Raw genomic sequence first — 6,687 nt, forward strand, 5'->3', positions numbered from 1 at the left:
CATAATAGGGAGTGTTCAAGGAATTGATAAATAGAATAATAATTTTTTTCTCTATTAGGGATGGTTGTACTTGGGTTGATATGTCTTTCCAGCTGTGTGCATATTCTTTAACAGTTTCATTTAACCTTTTTTTTATATTTTTCAGGGACAACCTATTTGTTGCCATATCTTTAACATACTTGTATTATGCACAAAAGGCTCTAACCTAGGGGTGCAATCGATCGAGTTCAAGCTGATACAATATTAAGCTTAAGCTCAAGCTCGATTCAAAATTCAAGGCTCAATACTCGGCTCGAACTCGATTAAGTTTTCTTTTTCTAGTTCGAGCTCGACTCGAAATAAAAATCAAGCTACTCGAGCTCACTTGATTAGGCTCAATTATCGTGTACAAATAAGCTTGATTCTTATATTTGATAAAAGCTCGATTATTTATGCTCGAGCTCGAAATATTTTATTAATTAAAATAATAAAAATATATTTAAATATAAAAGCTCGATTAGACTCATAAGCTACTCGAGTCGGGTATAAGAATGCTCGAACTTCACTCGATCGATGAATCGAGCTACTCAAGCTCGAACTCGACTTGATAATAATCGAGCCAAATTCAAATTTTATTTGAATCAAATTCAAGTAGCTTGTGATTACTAATGTATCATTTACACCCCTACTCTAGCCAAATCATTCTAGGAGTGAATCTTGTTTCGATCTAGCTGGGCATACCACCACCTTACTGCAGATCTGATGAGACTATCTTGAAAATAATAGATTAACAACTTATCATCATGATTATAGCTAGTCATCTTTCAATAGTACATGGTGATGTATGCTAAGGGGCATTTCATTCCATCATATTTGTCAAAATCTAGGGCTTTAAATTTTGATAAAATGACAAGATCAGGAACTAAATTAAGTTTGTTGGCATCAACATTCCCATATATATCATGGCCTTCAATTGCTTTTAGTCTCACTTCTAACAGGCCATATTTATCTTTCATCACTATATCTTCTGATGGATCTAACATCCTTTTCAATTTCTCTTATTCTTTAGGATCATCAAAATTAGGCACAACAATAGGGTCATAAGGAGTAGGCTCGAGATTAACATTTATCTGAACTGGAGGCAACTTGACAGAAGTGCCAATATAAGTTTAACGGGCTATTGAAGGTGCTTATGGCATATGAAGGTCTTAAACATATGGATATGTGAATCCAAGTGGATAAAATGATTTTTCAATAGCTATTTCCTGCCTTGCCCCTATGTTTCATCAATTCATTTTCCTTTATTCAAACCTACTAACATCTGTTTTAATTTTACCAACTGTCTGTCCATATTCTGTTGCATTCCCATAAATATTTCCCAGATCTTTCCTTAGGCTTTTTTCATTTTGTCTATTCGACTTGCATTTTCAATTTTCATGATTCTTGTACAGGCTTAAGGGTTGTAAGTGCACAGAATTAACTGATCTTGTTTCTTAGGATGTGCTATCCTTGAACCTTTTATTAATTACCAAAAAGTCAGAAATGCATGACATGAATTCTATTATTAGCCTTAAGAGATAATTTAAAAGTCCTTTAATATTTAGGTAAAACTATTAAAAATATCTTTTTGCTTTGAAGGTTTGACAAAGTATACTCATAATCACCATTCATTGTCTTTAGCTAGTATGAAAAATAATGAATTCAAACAAATGATGTATGATTTGCAAGTCAAATTTTATTATTATTGTTGAGAAAGAGCTTAAGTTTCATCTTATATTCAGGTCAAGTTATTTAAAGAAATTACTTTTGCCTCAAAAGTTTGGTGAAAGTATATTTACAACCATCATTCTTTTCCCTAGCTTCTTTAGGCATGCCATTATTAAAAATACAAAGTATAAATAGAGACATCCATTTATAGCAAATTCAAGTCAAGAGAAGTTTTCATTCATTCCTAAAAGTTTCAAGTTTACATATCATGAACTATACTAGGACTAGTGCCATAAATTGTCGATCTTGCTTATACTCTCTCTTACCTCATCTAAGAAATCCAAAAGAAGTTGAATGTGATTGCTGGTGGGGACAACCTTTTACTTTAAGGCATTTATTTTTTATTGATTATCCTACCCAATTTTACTATTGTCTACAACACAGCTTGCTATCTTGGCATAAATCAATTAATGATTCTTATAAACAACTAGCTTCATTTCGACATCAAAACCCAAAATTAGCTTTTACTAGTTCCTGTACTTGGTATTTCAAGGACATGTAGTCGTCTAAAGAATGGCCTACAATGCCAAAATAGTATTCACATTGAGTATTAGGGTCATACCATTTGGGATACGATGGTTTAAGTGGTTTAACGGAGATAAGGGCGATAAGGTATTCTTTCAAGAGCAGTGGGTATAAATCTATGTAGGACATAGGTATTGGGTCAATAGGGTTTCTTCTTCTAGTGTTGGTGGTGTGGGAGTTTCTCTATTTTATAATTGGGTTGCTTTGCTGGAAAAGTGGTGTTGAAGTGAATTGGAAAACTCTAGGTTAGAAACTGGGTTAAGAAGGTGGTGATAGGAGAGTAAGTCAAAAAAGTGGTTGTGAAATGTAAGGTGGTGGGCATGAATTCAGGTGTGGAATTTTGGGAAGTCGCATGAACTTTGGGGGCCTAATATTGGGTGTTTGGAAAAGAGGTCAAAAACAATCATAAGAAGAAATCAAGTGCGGGTTTGAACTTAAAATTGTTGGTGATGATTGTTTAAAGCCCAGTGACTTTGTCTTGAAAATCAAACTTTTGAGTTCAATCATTTATGTGGCCAATTCATCCATTTCTTTCTTAAGCTTGCCCAAACTTTGGCCACTATTTAAATCACCCAATGCCTTCGTATCCTAAAACAAAATGCTAGAACCAAGAAGAGCCAATTGATCTTATTTGATTGAACCGGAAGTGACAACGACCCTTGAATGACAACAAACTTAACCCTACCACTAGCTTTAACCATTTTATCAATTAAGTAATCAGTTGTTTTATTTTTTGAAACTCATGCCCAAATTTTTCTTGATTCAACTCCAATGCATTAATTCTTGCTTCCAACTAATCTTCCATTTTCACCATCCTGATTTCCACCAAGATAGACATTTTATACGAGGACTTAGACCACAAATTCTATATTATTACCCTTATTAAATGAATGCCACAAAACAATCTCTAACTTATATGGCACAAAGAGCATGCTTATGAATACCTGACTATGATGAGAATGTAAAAAATATCATGAAATGCAAATATGCCTAAAACAATGGATTTTCATACGTACAAAGCTCTAAATGATAAAAATTTCATCACTCGTGAATGTATGCAAGAAATGTAATGCCCTATTATAGGAATGGTAGGGTATGAAATGCAATACATGTTCTATAAAACCTTACTATTCATGGATCCACATGTATGAAATGCAATGACATCTTTCATGAGTGACGAGATATATACCTTTGACTAATGTAACATACTTGTATGAAATGCATAGACATATTATATGCATGAGATATGTTTATATGAAATGCAATGTATGTGTTGTGCTGCCCTAATAAAATTGACAATATCATAAAATATGTAATGAAATGGAGTGCATCTATTATCAAATGAGATATACGTAAGATGCATGAAAAACGATACATGTACTATTTATTAAGATGCTTGAGATAGAGGTACGTACACTATCCTATTATTTTCATTTTTTAAAAAAAATGATAAAAATGTATGCAAAATATCAATGCAAATGTGAAAAACAAAACAACATTCAAACTTAAAATTATCTTTTTTATTTAGAAAAAGGAAAAATTTAAGACTACACATTTTTTATTGCATAGAATAACCAGGATTAGAAGTTTTCTCCTTTTTTTATTAATTTTTATTTAGCTAATAAATAAAGAATTTAAGAAAAACCTTTAATTTTGTTTGAATTTTTTTTTTTTTTTGTATTTGTTGGATAGTGCTAAAAAATTTCCTTCATTTTATTTTAAATCATTTCCTGAAAATGTAAAATTTTGATAACCACCAAATAAATGAACTACATGACGAAAAAAGATTTCTTTATCTCTTTTTTTTAAGGAAAATGCTTTTATTTTATTATTAATTTTTTCTTTTTCAAAATTTTAATTTTACCTGAGCCATTATTATCTTTAAATGCATATTTTATTGGAGTGTCCTAATTTGGGTTATTTCTACAAAAAAAAAAAAAGTTGACAGCACTCTACCTAAGCTAGTCCTCTAAAGTTCACTATATGTTGAGTGAATATTTATACGTCTAAAGGTTCCCAAATTGTTTCTCAGTGGCATCCATATAGGACTAGCAAGGCACTCTGATCCTCACACCTTGTAAGCTACAAATGAAAAGTGTTCAATTTGAGTAAGAGTATTTCACTTGTTATTGCAGAGGTATCACTTCATGAAAGCATAGGTACTTTACTCCCTCTTAAAAAAGATAAAATCAGGGTATAGAGCTTATGCATGACATGAATGTGCCATGTGTGAATGAGGGAATATAATATTGAAAACCTAATCTTAAATGCCTTACAATCTATCAAGAATAATATATAAAAACATAAATGAATAAATGACATAATTAAAATGAAATGCATGTAAATTTATTATTATTATTGTAAAAAAAATTAAAATCAAGAAAATTATTGACCAAAATTTTTCCTCTAGCCAAGTCAACCAAATTGAAGAATGATCTAACAAGCCTTCTACAATATGATTTTAAGACCTTATATGAGGCTAGGGAAAGATTCGAAGAGTTGTTGAAGAGTTGTCCACACCATGGACTACCAAAATGACTAGAAATTTACTTTTTCTATAATAAACTTAGTGGACAATCTAAGATTATAGTAAACACTGCTGCTAGTGGGGCATTAATGAGCAAAACCATAGATGATACCTAGAACCTAATTGAAAATACAGTAGCTAATTACTATCAATGGTCAAATGAGAGGCAAAATCATAAAAAAGTCTTAGGGTCTACTTTGCCTAGTTTAGTGTCATTCATTCAAAAGTCCATTCATTTTTTGTAATGTGTGTAAGGATTGTCATGACAGTGATAAATACTCAATCCGAACTAAGCCTTTTCAATATATTGACCAATTTAATAGGCAACCATCCAACTCCAATCCAAACACATACATTCAAAGATAGAAAACTAACCTAATCTCATGGGGCAATACTTAAAGCCAACCATCCTATGAAAAGCCATTTAACCAATCTAGTTTCTCATAGATTTTATTATTTCAAGACCAACAACCTCAAGTGCCTAAATGTCACTCACCATCACTACCCCTACTACGAGAAAAGAAAATTTCAGTTGAAAAAATTATCGTATCAATTTTGCGGACCACTAGATGAATTTGAAAATAAAAAAGAGTCACCATCAATCTTTTTTGACTAGGTGTGATTAGCCACCTATTAAAACTTATCCTTTTAATAAAATTTTAAAATTAATTAAAACTCATTGAAAAGGTAATTTTTTTTAGTTTACGAAAATAGTTTGTATTAAGGAGTCAATTATGCATGAAGAAAGATTGGCACCATCACAACATCAATTGGAAAATAGTACCAATTAATTGTGTGTCATCCTTTAATTTTGATGAAAAGGTCTTAAGTTTGGTACTTAAAATTTATTTTCTTTATTTTCTTTATTGTAGTAAAAAACACATTTTTATTTTTATTTCTTTTATCTTATAGAAAAATAAATAAGCAATTTTTTTATTGAAACTTTTTTGAAAGTATTCCAATACTTTGGCAGTATTAAATGGAACTTTCTCACCTAAGGATCTTTTAAGAATCACTATTCGGACTTCTCAAGAATTCCATCCTTGGTGGTTCATACTTATATTCAATATTTATACTTACCATGCATATAATAAAATATGATATCTATAATTTAATCCAAATAATATTATCTAAAAACTCATTTCTTATTCTATTAAAAAGAAGATGAGAAATCTTTGTTGAAAATTATTCTAAATACTCCAATACATTGACGGCATTTAGATGAATTTTCTTACCTAGAAATTTTTAAAGAATCAGTACTCAAACTTCTTTAGAATCTCATTCTCAAATATTTTCGTTTATTTTTAGAAATGATATATATAAAACATGATATTCACGAATCAATTTGTAATATTATTGTATTATACAAAAATTCATTCATTTTTTGTGTAAAAAATGTAAACAAGAGTTTTTATATTCAAAATTATTCTAAATACTCTAGTACTTTGGTAATATTTTAGACATATTTTCTCATCTAAAGATTTCTTGAGAATCACTACTTAGACTTCTCTAAAATCTCATCATCGAAAATTCATCATCATGATTTTTTTTTAATTATTATTTTACCCTAAAAATTGCCATGATTGAATTATCCATTAATAAATTTGTTTCCTAAAAATATATTTTTTTATATATTTTTTATATTTTATTTATTATTCTTTTAAAAAACTATTCAAATTAAAAAAAGAAATAAAAATCTTTGTATTGAAAGATTTTTTAAATATTCCAATACTTTAGTAATTTTTAGAAGGCTTTTCTCACTTAGGAAATTATTGTGAAATACTACTCGAACTTTCCATATTTTCATTCAATTTTAATTTTGTTACATTTATAAATATAATTTTATAAAGTTAAATTAAAATTATAATCTTAATCATTTAATATATATA

General features: G+C 29.6%; 1 non-coding gene across 1 annotated transcript; it reads right to left on the reverse strand.

The window, feature by feature from the left end:
- Positions 1-4,692: 4,692 nt before the first annotated feature.
- LOC149518757 (small nucleolar RNA R71) lies at positions 4,693-4,799 on the reverse strand. The gene has a single exon (XR_016342509.1). It is a non-coding gene; the product is annotated as a small nucleolar RNA R71 (small nucleolar RNA).
- Positions 4,800-6,687: the final 1,888 nt, after the last annotated feature.

This window comes from Durio zibethinus, chromosome 5 (genome assembly GCF_047325235.1).
Source record: "Durio zibethinus cultivar Kanyao isolate XHJ-2024 chromosome 5, ASM4732523v1, whole genome shotgun sequence".
Classification (NCBI taxonomy): Eukaryota; Viridiplantae; Streptophyta; class Magnoliopsida; order Malvales; family Malvaceae; genus Durio; species Durio zibethinus.